At 30.7% G+C, this 14,910-nt stretch overlaps 1 protein-coding gene across 3 annotated transcripts in view; it reads right to left on the bottom strand.

The window, feature by feature from the left end:
* LOC144839771 (lipase maturation factor 1-like) overlaps positions 1-14,910 on the bottom strand; it is an 80,229-nt gene that overhangs the window by 43,341 nt on the left and 21,978 nt on the right. For all 3 annotated transcript variants that reach the window (XM_078695256.1, XM_078695255.1, XM_078695257.1), the window contains one exon: positions 14,001-14,205. The gene's annotated coding sequence lies outside the window, so the exon portion shown is untranslated. The remainder of the gene's footprint in view (positions 1-14,000; positions 14,206-14,910) is intronic.

Below are 14,910 nucleotides of genomic sequence, written 5' to 3'. Positions count from 1 at the left end.
TGGAATTATAAATGCTTTTTGCAGTTTTTAATCTCAATATTGTATATTTATATTTAAAAAATTAACCTTTTATTTTATTGAACTCTAAGTTGTCAAAAAAAATTAAGGGTGAAAATAAAGACAGAATTACAACTTCAATTTCAACAAACCATTTTGATAAATTGAGTTTACTTTTCGAATGAATGAAAGGTGGTATGAAATTAAAACAAGTGCACTGGTTTCATCACCACAGTTCACACTGCAGCCTATAGTTCCCAGGTTGATCGTTGTGTAAGGTGTGTCCCACTTTCCCACCATCTGTGATTTATAGATTAACCGACCCTAGATGATCTGTAGTCGGTGTCACATCAAAGAATTTCACCATCTTGTTTTGTTTTCATCTCAATCTCTGCTGATCATCATGTGCGTGTGAATTTTAATATGCTTGGTTTTAAGATATAGGTCTACACATTTTGATAGCTACTGGTAAGTACAGGCCTACATCAAAATAACAATTGTGTAAATTTTAAAACAAATGTAATTTCCTCATGTTTATTATGTATACTTTATTTACCTTTTTTTAAACCTAAACTAAAATATTAGACTAAAATTACTTGAGAGGAAATAAATAATGAAAAGAAACTATTAGTTTACCCATCCAGTAATTGTTTGTGATGTAGAGAATAAAGCAAGGAACATAGTATTCGGCTGTCACAAAGAAATAGGTCTAAAAAACAAATTTTAATAACATAACATAGCTGAATGCATAAAGGTGAATCAAAAGGTGCCCCAGCATGTGGTTTAGAAATTTCAAGTTATAGAGATAAATAGTTTTCACATTTTCATCTTAATTTGTTCTTTCAGATTTTTTAAACCTATACCAAAGCACTATGTTGATTTGATTCTCAGGTAGAATATTAATTTAGTTAGTTTGATCAAAGTCGTGACTATTATGAAAATATTCTTTCAAAAACAATATTTTTGGAAATATTTATGCAGCATTTCTTGGAAGGATAAGTTTTAAAAATCGGTCAAACAGAAATATGATATCTTGTCAAAAACACAGCTCTAAGTTTACTGAATTTTACAGTAAATACTAAATGTGCTTATGTACAATTTAAAATTTTAATTACAGTAAATTGAGTTTTGTATGAGGAATTTCACAAAAGTCAATACTTTTATTAGTTTTTCACATAATATTTTAACCGAAAAAATAAAATTTTTAGTATGGTAGATTATAATTGTTGTGATGCCTTTAAACTATTGCTTTAACATGTGTTTTTTTCTGTTCAGAGTTAATCATTAATGTATAACCTTTACAAGTTGTTTTGACGTTAGAATAGCAATTTAATTGTGGAACTATGATAGTTCAACAAATTATTTAAACCTATACTAACAACTACAATTTATTTACGAATTATTTTAACTAGAAACTAACTAGAAACTAATTCTGACTAACAGCGTAGTACTCAGCCTAAGCTAAGTACACGCTTACAATAACAATATAAAATACTGTACATGTCACCAAAATGAATAAATAGTTTTACTACTCCATAAAATAACCAGTTTATGAACGAAATGAGTGAAACGACAATGAAAAGTAGAAATTGAGAGATGAGTGCGGTGTTTGATTGGGAAAATAAGGAGCAATGACCCATCAGTGGTAGTGACTGACCAATGGGAATTTCCGGTGGTGAGTGACAGTAAACGTCCACATGCCTGACAAGTACTAAAATAAGACAATTATATTCACTTTACTATTATCACACTTAACAAATTTTCTAAATGTTTACAATCATTTTCCAAGGTTTCAATTTGATTTTATGTATCTAAATTTCACCTTTTTACTCTGAATTAGTGTGTGGCATCTATCCAAAGATATTAGTACTATTGCATAATATCAGAATATCCACTGAATAATTTCAGATTAAAATAAAACAAGGGTAACACCAGAAGAGCAATCACCAGTGGTGTAACGCAGAGGTCTGAGGCTTCTGGTTTAGGAACCCTAAGTGGCCCTCCAACGCTGAATGCCTCGGGCATTTTTAGCCTTCTTTTTTCACTGGGCACCCATAAGCTGGCCCTGGGTTTAGCCAGTGAGTGCTCATAGCTGTTACGTCACTGGCAATCACACATTTTGATAATTGAACATTTCAATCATTTTCAAGAATCACCATTATCAATTGTGTCACTGAAAATATTTGAATTGAATGACGCTTAAACAAACTAAAATATATGGTATGTGAAAAGAAAAATGATCATAAGAAAAAAAAATCAAACAAGTGGCCAACGTAATAAAAAACGAGACTTTACAGTTATTAAATGCTTGTAATCTCACAACCATCATCATCACGTTGGAAATGATTTTATAATGTTTGTGACCTTTGACGTGTAACCCTTTCACCCATACATATTTAAAATAACTCTTCATCTTCCCACTATTTTTCAAATTTGCAAAGCAAGAACATGCAAATACAATGAAGTAGATATGCTTTTATGTCGCTATATTATTTCGGGAAATTAAATAAACAGAATTATTGATGAACCCCTAATGTACAGTTCAGAAATACTTTGTCTGCCATCTATCATAACATGACAAGGAGGAAATCACACTCCTCAATTGCGTATTTTTTCCGTTGCCTGTAGAGGGAGTGGGGATGATAAACCATGAACTAAAATCATGAAAGAAATGAGGAGATTAACAGGTGGGTTTAATATGGAACGGTTGTGGAAATGTTCATAACAAGTTATATGTGGTACCAAAAAAATTGTTTTAAAACATGTTCCTCTGCTGATCATCTATTACATTGTGATGATTTATGTCGTCTGCTTATTGGTGTGCTCCTTTATAATGTACTTCAGTCTCTAAAAAGTCGTCTGCTTAAATTAGTTGTCGTCTACTCATTCATGTTCTCCTGTTTAGATGTATTCCATTAAATAATAAGTTGTCTGCTTCAATTGCGTTGCAGATTCGTCGGCTGCTCATTATGTTCTCCTGCTCAGATGTATTCCATTAAATAATAAGTCATCTGCTTCAATTGCGTTTTTAGCCTACACACTGGCGTGCTTTGGATCAGATGTACCTTATTAAGTATTAGAAAAAGATTAACTACTTAGCACAGACTTTGCGATGGCCAGGTCTTACACCACAAAAGAGGAAATTGATTTCATATGTTTTTATTGTAGGAACTGATGATGTTTTAACAGGTGAACTTAAGTGCTAATACTGGGTGAAATGAAGTGTAGACATTAGGTTTTACTGCTTAAAATTGTAACAGACAAATAAGTATAAAATTGGTTACAGATTTTTAATATTAGGCACAACTTTTAACCCTAAAAAAACAAACTCTACAAATTAATGGGAACAAGATATGTCTGCAACATGTTCTAGTTCTGATAACCACTTTTACACACTAAACTATTGTTTTATTGTACTAAATTTCCAATTGTTATTGATAATTTTGATCATAACACATGATTTAGCAATTATTTTTAATAGATTTAAAAATGAGAACAAATTAATATAAAGAGCAAACAGTGTTTTGAGCAAATATTTAATATTTTTATTCCCTTTTTACGTAGCTTAAGTTGTCAGAAAAATCTTTTTAGGAAGTTTCTTTGGCGGCGAAGTTTGAAGTTTATTTTTGTTTGAATTGTAAACAAAGCACCAACGTCAACGAATCTGTACCTTTGTTATCTATTGTTTAGAGTGAATTGTCCCCAAACGCCTTATAAAGTTTTTGTTGGATAAATCAGTTGAATAGTTAAGTTATCAAAGGATCTCCAATACTCCCGAATAGACATTCAAAAGAATGGGCTTTGAATTTGGAGATTTATTCAGGCTTTTGTGGTGTTATTACTATTATATAATATAATAACCAGTGTGAATAACTTTATGTAAGAATTGAGAAGTGTGGCACAACAACAATGCACGTTATTGACTTTGTGTACAGCAATGTTTAGTTTTTAAAGAATAGCAACACAATATAAGAATCAAAAGAATAATACACATTAATACTGTAAATCTGATAGGAGTCAGTAGGCACCAGCATGTATTACTTTCTATATACTATAAATACTAAATAATACATAGTGTATTATCGTAACCTTGTCATTTAAGCCCAATAGCTAGAACATTGACTTCTTAATTGTATGTTTTAGAATCCTTGACTCTGACCAATATTCAATGATATATAAATATTTAATAGTGTATTAATCAAATATCATTGTTTATTTACAATGATCATATAAGTGCAGCGATATGTGGTTTCAATTGTTACCAGAATGCTCTTCTTCCCATAGTGTCTGTTCATTTATATGTTTAAGCTCACTATACAATACAAACTATAAAGAGCATGAAAGAAGAAAAACTCAAACATTATCATAATGTTATAAGATTAAACCTATGTCTCAACATCAATACATTTCTAGTTATATTTCTAAAATAATTCTTAAAATATCTTTTTAAAATGTAAGCATTTATTACAAAGTGGTAACAATATTATAATATGTCTGCATAAACTCAGGCCAATGACCACATAAAAACTTTTTACTGTAAGCTGAGCAAGCGCAAAGGATTGAGGCTTGGCGTCTCCCTTGAGGCTCAGGATAAAGAGGGTCATGAAATTGCACTGGATAAGGCAACAAATTGACCTTACATCATTATCATTTTTGTTATGAGGTTTTTATAAAAAGTTTACATTTAAGCTTATATAAAGATGATAATGATGAAATTAAAAGGTACTGGAAAAACGGTTTTATTGAAGCAATTTCAAGACTTAAATAAGTCATCGTTAAGTAAGATGAGTTTATTTAAATTCGTTTTTTTTTTAAGTTTACATTTTAGTTTATATAAAGATGTTAATGATGAAATTAAAAGGTATTGGTAAAACGGTTTTATTGAAGCAATTTCAAGATTAAAATTAATTTAAATTTGCAGTTAGTTTAATTCCCTTGAAGTATTTGTACTTAATAGTATACTAATCAACTGTAATTGGTGATAATTATAGCAAATCAGAATCAAATTATAAGTACATACTCCACCAATTTAGCTCTGCTTTAATCTGTATTCATCTAATTTGATTGGTTGATACTGGTTGTGTAGCTTCACCAAGATTCAATTGTATATTTTAATGATAATAAAAAGATTTTGATTTATTATATACTAAGTAACAGGAATGTTTCTAATAATCTGTTTCTACTTTTAATTTATCTTGTTAAAGTTGTTATTATGATGGCTACATAATTAGATAACTTGATTTAATGTTATGTTTGGTTAATGACCAGATTGAATTAAGGATGGTACCATATCAATTGAGCAACAGTAAATCAGATAAAATATATGTTAAATTGCCTATTGTAAATGTACAACATTACTGACCTAAATCGTTTTTGGGTAAAAAAAGATTAAATTCACCAAACATAATATATAGAGTAGGGTCAACTGTGTAATCTTAAAGGCACTCACATTTCTTTCCCTACTGGCAGTAGCGTACCAAAGTATCTGTATTAAAAATCACCTTAATTAAATGTCCACTTTAAACATTAAATTTGTTACTTATAATGTTAAAAGCATGCCTTTTGCAACTGTTTTCATTTCAAAATCAAACCAATTACCCTATTTAACTTCATAATAAATTTTCCTAGAAATAAACAGCCAAATTAATAGCTTCAATATACACTTAATAATGATAGGGGCAAGATGGCTGGGCTTTTCAATCTGTGGGTTTATATTAATTTCACAGCAGCCGTAATAAAACTTTATGATTCAGCACGCAATAGTTGACACAATTATTAGCTTCACGGCTTCAACTTTCAGTATGTTAACCGGAACTAAAAAAGTTCCTCAAATTTTATTGACTCCTGAATTAAGAATTTTAAAGTAAAATTTTCTAAAATTATGATAAACAATGAGAAATTATTATTATGCATCATTTTCACTAGTCCACACTAAAGCTGTATGCTGGGATTTATTTTAGAAAAGCAATTAAATAACATCTTTTAAGAACAACCTTCTACAGGTATTAGAAAACTAGATTCTTGGAAATCTACAGTGAGTAAAAGTATATAACAAAGCAACCTGTTGCCATAGAAAATATGGAATTTAAAAAAATGCCAGGACGATTGGTCATCAGCAGACAATAAAAAAACTAAACTGGAATCATGTATGTCCAAATGAAGACTAACTACTGATAAAACCACTTTATTAAGTGTGATTGTTTGCATTTGAGTGCGTGATTATCTTTGGAAAGTCACGGTTAGGCGCCTGGTAAGGTGAGAGAAAGCTAACAAGTGACAGATTACCTACTATTTAGTTTTCAAGTATTAATATCAAACACTTGTAGATGTTTATTTATTGATTCATTAAACAGATGATTTGGAATTGCATTTGATTGAATGTTTTCAAGTGTGCAATTTGATTTTTGATGACAAAAAATTGACCAAAAGTATGAAGATTTGTAATCAAATCAATAGCCTAACTGGCTACCACCAATTGGCTTATGGCCTCCTTTAAACTGTAATAGTAATAATGCAACAATAATCCAGTAGACTCTCCCAATACCGGACTCTCTGAAAACCGGAAACTAGTCTCCTAAAAACCAGACTTTTCTTGAGGTCCAAAAGGTTAAAAATCCTTTTTATACCATTAAAAAGACATTATGAATACAAGAATGGAAAAACGGCCTAAGGGTGCCCAGTATTGGGAGAATTGACTAAGTTTTATTGATTATTCTTATGCCTCTATTAGTAATAGATGTATTAGTAGAAGCCTTCCATTCAGGGGACACTTCTATTAATAGGACATTCCAGTGGATCGAATGTGGCATTGAAGCAATATATGTTTTAATACTACGGTCAACCCCTAATCAGGGGATATTCAAGGAAGGAAGTCTTTTCCTTGATTTTATACAAAACTGAGAAATAGAGACCTAATTTATATAGTACATTGGTAGTACCTCTACTAACACTGTACTACTCCCTGGGAAGAAGAGGTTGCCAGTGCAAATAAAACAAATTATCCAGACACAAAAAAGCATCAGCGCATTTTTAACCGGCCTAGTTTTTATCCATCAACATTCTAAACTTTGGTCTTTTAGCATTTCTTTAAAAGGTATTATTTCTAATGAAGACCCTGGTTCAATCCCATGCTAAGATGATATGTTTTAAACTGCAGAGTCTCTCACTAACTTTAGAAATGTTATGTCTAAAACAAGACTACATTTTGGCCTTTAACAACCACAATTTAAGCAAGTGGTCAGGTCAGCCTGGGCTAGGCAGCTAATTGTAATGGGTCTATACCCAGAATTCAGCTCAGCTACAAACATTTTGAAGCAGTTTGTAGGCAACAGTAAGAAGATCAAGGTAAACAAGTAATTAAAATTAACAGCCTCCTTGAATGTTAATAATTTGTTGCTATTGATTCAAATTGGATTAAAATAACATGTGTGGCAACTCTATACTTGACTGTGAATGACAGGTTAATGTTATATTAGATGTGTTAAAGGTGTGCCAGGGAAGGAGAGCAAATACATAAAATGTCCTTGCCATTAATAATGACAAATTTACTGACTAATTGCAAATGGAGATATGCAGGGGCAGTTCCAGGAAGGTGTAAATAGGCAAATTTAATTCCGTAAAAAATTATTTTAAATAAAAAAGGCTATAAAAATTACAGAACAACCACTGGATATAGGCCTACAAAACTAATATGTTTTTGATAGGATGGAGCTTTGATGCAAGAGCTAAAGTCAAGTGAACATATAGAATTACTATGTTGTAGGCATTCTTGTTTTATGGTCAAATAGGGGCAATTAAACAGGTGGTGAGAACTACTAGAGACTGGTGGCATCTAAAGGGTAAATAGGGAGAGCCTGATAAAACGGAATATGTTACATTGGGCTGAGATTACGGTACAGTAGCAAATGTGCGACATTAGAGTCACAAATTATTTAAAGGTTATCGTAAATGATTAACCATAAAAATAGTGCTGCCATATCCTGTCAATGAAAACTCTTTAAAGTTTACCGATTGAATAACTGGTAGTACAGTAAGATCAACAAAATAAACCGTGGTAGAAATTTATCAATAAGTACAGGTTAAATGGATTACAACAAGTGTGCTAAATCACACGCCCAGTTGAGATACGTTCTGTACTTTTTAATGTGAAAAGAAAACCGACCAAAATGTGCTTTTAATGGAAACAGCCATTAAGGAGTTTTTCTTGTGTGGAATAACAGACATTCCAACGATAACACATCATCAAATTTCTAAAATCTCAATTCCCATGTCTTGCTTTAAATTTTACAACTAAGCATTGGCTTTAAATCATCTATTCAAGACGTGATCTAGCCAAAAAAAAATTGGCCAGAATTCAAACCAATGAAATTCAACAAAAATATAGCTTTCATAACATACACAATCATATGATGTGTAATGGTGGAAATGATACACTTTAAAGTTGTATAATTGGTGATGAAAATCTCTAATTATCTATTGAAAAGAAAATTCACCATAAAACAGCAATTTTGATCATTTAGTATATTTCTTATTCTGTAGTTTTTTGTTTTACAGAACATTACAAATTCAAGCCCAGTTCTTTTTTCCACAAATGGGTAAACAAAAATTGGAGTCTGAGCTTGACTAGTAGTAGGTCTATTTACCAGCACCACTGCTATTATCAAGGGGTGCCTTTGGAAAACTCTTGAACACCATACGGTCCAAGACATCCTTTGGCAATACAAGTTTCACTGACAAGCTCAGAGACAACTACATAGTAACAGGAATTATCTAGATAACTTGCCCTAGATTAAATGATTACTAGACTGCCAGAGGTAAACATTATGCTGCCCTTGGCAACACTACTCTCACAAAACTTCACACTATCTCTAATTAATCACTCTTCCCCTCAAGCTATATTTTTTTAATCTTTCAAAAAAATAGGATAAAAAAATAAATGTTTAATATCAACAAATATGGAAAATAATAAATCTACTATTTTTCTTGATTTTATTCACACAATAACTGCGCTTATATCTATAATTTTAAGTTAAATATTTACGAATTGTTTTGATTTGGAAGCAAGTGTATAGAATTTTGACACAGTCCCTGATTCAATAACATTGGAATATGAGCTTAGTATATCATATATCTTAGTCTTGGTCCAGATAATGAAAGATATATATATGATTAGAAAAGCCCCACAGTTGGATATGATAATATTATATCTTCCATTTCCTCAGGTAGCATTTTTATTTGTAAATTATTCGAAGAAAAAACATGCTAAATGGTCCAAAAACTTATGTATGGATCTTGGTATTTATATAAAGAAAAATAGTAAAAATTTCTATTATGAAATGTTCAATTTTTGTTTTAATGTATACAACAACATAATAAATACAATTAAAACATATCAGCACAAATAATTTATTTACTTTTGGGTTAAATATGTTTTAAAATAAGGATGCATTTAAAATATTAGGTCTTCAATGGTGATATCTCACTGTACATTAAGTTCAACCCCTATGAGAAAAAGTTTATAGAAAATGAGGGCGCTAGATACATAATTCTTTACAATGAATATTGTAATCATCATGAGTAAAACAGCACAACAGATTTACAAGAACTTGGTCAAGATATCTGTTTTTATTTTATAGTTTCAGCTTCTTATTGCAGTGTATTATTGTGTGTTCTTAAACTTAGCCTTTCAAAAAAATTGTTGTAGGACATCTTGAGTAGAGAACACCTTTTTAAGAGTGACATAGTATTAGCTATCCTAAATTTGACTCGGTATTATGCATTTATGCAGTTCATTGAAACTTTTATTTTTGAAGTTGTATAAGTTTTGTCTCTTTAGTACTGTAAATGGTAACATTTGTAAATAGTTTTATAATAATTAACGGCATTTGTGAAAAAACACCAATCTGGTGATTCAATTGTTGCATCCGTTTTGAAATAAAGTTGTTCTTATTATAGTACAGTATATTAGGTACCAATGTCCATTTATTAAAGCATCTACTACCTGTTGGCTTGCTTCCTTTAAAGAAAATTTTATTTCAAACACACAGATAAATTTTTGAAGATTTTATTTCAAAGCTACATATATCTAAAAGCTGTAATAGCTTTAGATATTAGTTATTCCATGGTGGTAAATATTTTAAACTCAATTTGAAAACATAAACAACTATTATTCACGTCCTCAAATTGATTGATTAAAACTCATTTCTTGTAGTTGTCATACTTTTTGTTTACAGCAATAAACAAGTCATAAGACATATAAGTCATTTCCCTATAAAGTGCACTATAGTAGGATAGGCAGGTTGAAAGTGAAAATAATTCCACTAATAACTTTTAAAAATGTTATATAACATAATAAATTGCTTATATAGCAAGGAATACACAATACAGTATTTGTATACAACCCCTTACTCTTCCAAAAGATGCACTGCGTTTGCAGAGTGCTCACAAGCCAGATTTGTACACTGGTGGACCTCCAGTTTCTTTATCCAATTCTACTGGTTGAGGAGTCTTGAACCTGTGCCAAATTTATGGGTTTTAACGGCCCTGTTAACCTCTTGGCCTCATGACTCCTGTCATTTCATTCTACAATAACTGTTTATGAGTTGAATGGGAAAAATATTTTTATGAGCTGAGTTGAATAGATACGAAATCCACCAATCAAATGCTAAGGAAGTGTGTGATATGGTCAATTATTATGTATAGTACCTTTGGCCATGTTGTCAAATACCAACACACATATAAACAAAAACAACAGGTGTCCAAGAACGTCTGCAACAACAGAGAGTCCACTCCTTCAATTTTATTTATGGTAACATTAAAAAAAAAAAATTTACTGTAATTGACTAATTCTGACGGTGTATCATTTTCATGATTTTTTTTTCAAATTTACATTATTTTGTAACAGTAGACCTATTTAATATTATTATTTAATATTTACTATTTAATATAGTATTTAATTCATAGTGTTTGGCATCCTTTTTATAATCATGGAGGAATTACTAACATAGTTATAATTTAGAAAAACAAGTTACTAGTTAGTTACAATTTAATGACTTCCATTTATTATTTTATTAAAATTTACATTGCATTCATTTCTAACTTTCTTTATATTCACTTTCAGTAGGCCTACTACTAGTGTATAGGTACTGTTTTTGTGTTACAGTTCAAATTGCTTTTGTTTTCATATTTTTACCTTGAATGTATTTTAACACTGATGACCAATTAGCACTGGTGACCAATAATGTAAATAACTCATATTATTGTGGCTTGCAAAGGATATGGAAAAAACTGGAAATGTCCGAAGTATGAAATGACCTCCACATGGCTGGCTGGCGACAACTAGGATTCTACCAATGGGTTCAAAAGGAAGTGACTTATACTATCTGTTGCGTTTGCTATTGAATTCAAATTGTTGATGATGTCAAGATGTAGTTTGACGTCATTAAAAAAGTAATAATTGGTATTAACTCATCATTAACATTACGATGAAGTAGTTCCCTGGTTTAAAAATAGAAACGGGTAGCATGAATCATATCTGATCTTGACTGACTCATTTTCGGTGTTTACAACATAAGAACAAAATGGATTAAAATACTATAATGTCAGGTACCATAGATTAAACTTGAGTTGAACTTTATGCAAGGGACCACTTAAGATTTCTATAAACTTACTAAAAGTAAAACAAAATTGCTTGTTAGAGTATCTACAAGGTGAGGTATGGTGTAAAAGATTTTTACTTGCCAAATGTTTTGCTTTGTTTGTTTGTATACACGATAACATCCACAGTTTTCCAGTTATAATCAAGATTTTTTTTTGTGCAAAAGACCATAGATAATTCTTATACATTTTCAGGAAAACCGATATATTGCTAAAGTCACAAATTATTATTTTAACTCATTAAAATTATAGTACAACACATTTCAAAGATGATCAAACTTCACTATCAAAATTTTTTTGGCTTAATCATAATCCCATACAATTTTAAGTCCGGGAGTTAGATTGGACACAAGAGGAAGTCACAGGAGCAATTAGCCTTAAATAAATGATGTAGCATTGATAAGGATCCATTGACCCGGCTATCAACTTTATAATTTATATTAAAGAGATTTTGATTTGCGACAAAAATCGGAAAAAAAAATTGAAACTAGTCATGTTAATTTATTTTGCGCATGCGGGGACATTCGGATGTGTGTCCACGCTTCTCACCTCAACATATGTTTTACGAATTCTTAGCCCAGACGACGACCAACGACACATCAGTTGATCTGACCTAGGTCGGTCATTGGTCGTCGCAAATCAAAACATGTGCACATGTGAGGACATTGGGATGTACTTTCTCACCTAATTCCTTAACACAGTTTTGTCGGATTCTAGGTCCAAATGACCAACACAATATGCATAGGTCATAGGTCATAAAAAAATTGAAAGGTCCCTATGAGAACTCTTGAAAACTTACATGCTTATCATCATTAATAATAATTGTGACCTACCTATGACAGAGACGAGAGTCTGCAGAAAATCTGATCTATGATTTTGAAAGTGGCAACTTAAAAATTGTCTTTTCATTTCAAGGATATGGTAAATTTACTTTCTTGATAAATTATTATTTCATTAATTTTCAACCAATCAAGAGTAATGGATTTATTTGAATTGCTTAAAATCAAATGCTTGTAATTCTAATAGCATCTTTGTTTTTGATAAATATACATTTCAAAACACTAAACAACTGAAAATATTAAAGTTATTTTGTTCACACCATTATTACATCATGTGATTTTTTTTTTAGTGGGGTGATTCAAGTTTAACCTCATGTGATAGTAATTACTAAATTGGATTGGATGATCAAAATAAGAGATAAAATGATTTTGTCTAATATTATTATTTTTAAAAAAAACCATTTTTTTATCAATATGCATACAGTACTTATTGGTTATACTTGTATAAAATAATTCAAGTATAAGGGGAAAATGTGTCTACATCACTGTCTGTCTGTAGCACTTGAATGTGTAGTTTGTATTATAAATAGTATTTACTATTAAAAACAATAACAAGGAATTGTTTTGGTTAATTCTAAGTACTATACTCTTATCAGGTCAAAGGTTATGTATCACTTCCTCGATAAGGAGGAAAAAAGGAAGAAAAGGAAAGATATCAGCATAAATCAAATATCAGACCACCCAATAAGAAGCGATTACAAGAGTCATACCTAAGCCAGTTATCACACCTTCTCACATTCTAAAATTTTCTCCAAAACAAATTATAAAGGCCAATTTACACAGACGAGCAGTAACGGTAATACAAATATAGAAGCTTATGTTATTCCTTATGACCATTTACACAAAGCGCGGAGCGGACGGGCAGTTTCCACTGAGGATTGATACAGATTCAATGTGGAACAATTTTAATGAACAAAGCTACGCAGTCTGCTGTGTAAATTGGCCTTTCCCTAACATGATCTATGGACCCGCTTCTGCTGAAAAAGCTGAATAAAACTGTTTTAAATTTTAAAAAATATAATTGTTATATTGACTGCATTTCTGCTAAATTTGTGCTCTAAAAACAATATCAGTCAAAGTGTATCGAAGTTTAAACTAGCATTAAAAGATGACTGTCAAGGGAATGTTTTGTTGCAGTATCTTGAGGAAATTCATAACATTAGTATAACATTCACAACAGTAAAAAACATTCACAGTCACCTGTTAGCAACCACCTGTTATTAGCCCACCTGTATAATCATCCGCATTATTCAAATCAGCCTTCCTCACCTAGCATGCTCCGCTCCCACGCCCCTCCTTTGAATTTTTGTGCTTTGTATATATTTTTATTCTACTTGTAAAATTGTTAATGAACCTTAGAATTTCAATTCAGCAAGAACAATTTTTACAAGTTTACAAAGAATTTATATTTGTATTATTAAATGTAATAATAGAAATAAGATTTAGTAATGGTTTTGTATTTAAAATGCTTAGAGCCATTTTTAAATATATAAAAAAAAACAAACTCACCATAATTATATTTTGTTATAGAATTCCGACCATGTCGTCAGCTAGAGGGCAAATGGTTGCTAAGCAATGATAAGGTGCTTAGTAAGCAGGTAGCAAAAGTTAATCTTCACTGGTATTGTGGTAGTTTAAGTAAATCCTTAAAGTTAGGTTATCAATAAGCTTTAACCCTGTCTGCTTCAGATTCAACAAATCTACTGAAATTCTCCTAAAGAAAAGTTAAAGATATAATTTTAGTACTGGTGTGAGAAAAAACATAAGTTCAGTACAGTAATAGATACAGTGTGTCTATAATAATATACAACAATTAAAAGACACACCCAAAATCTCTGAGAATTACACAGAATTCTTGTTTTCAGTGAATTTTTATTTCGGAAATTGTACTATATCAAAATAAAGACAATAGCTGTATTGTTTGTAGTATATTTAATTAATAAAAATCAAGATTAATATCAAGGTTTGGCTATTAGGATATGAAAAATTACACAAACCAATAGTCAGGTGTCAGTACTAGATACCAACAATAGTATTTGCTCTACTAAGGGGAGCTTACCATACGATAAGATAAAATTAAATTTGTCCATTAATTTATTATTAGTTTTCCATTATCTATTAACTGAATTTCTACAACTTCATGATTTATACCAATAAATACTGTAGTAATCATACTAGTAGTACTACTGTAGTAGTACAACAATGCACATCAAAATAATGGTTGAATTATCACTAATTCATAGGCTTAATTCTTAATTCTGAAGTGATGAGTCAAAACTATTATTATTAAGTTCTAAAAAAAGATGCACATTTCTACAAAACTACAGTCAATTAAAAAAATGTCAAATAAAAAAAAAATCTTTACCATTAAAGAACAATATAAGACATCAGGCTATGTTCTATATAGGGAAACAAAATC

The sequence above is a fragment of the Antedon bifida genome, chromosome 4, assembly GCF_963402885.1.
Source record: "Antedon bifida chromosome 4, ecAntBifi1.1, whole genome shotgun sequence".
Classification (NCBI taxonomy): Eukaryota; Metazoa; Echinodermata; class Crinoidea; order Comatulida; family Antedonidae; genus Antedon; species Antedon bifida.
The sequence above is the reverse complement of the archived record's forward strand: the minus strand, read 5'-3'. Positions and strand labels throughout refer to the sequence as shown.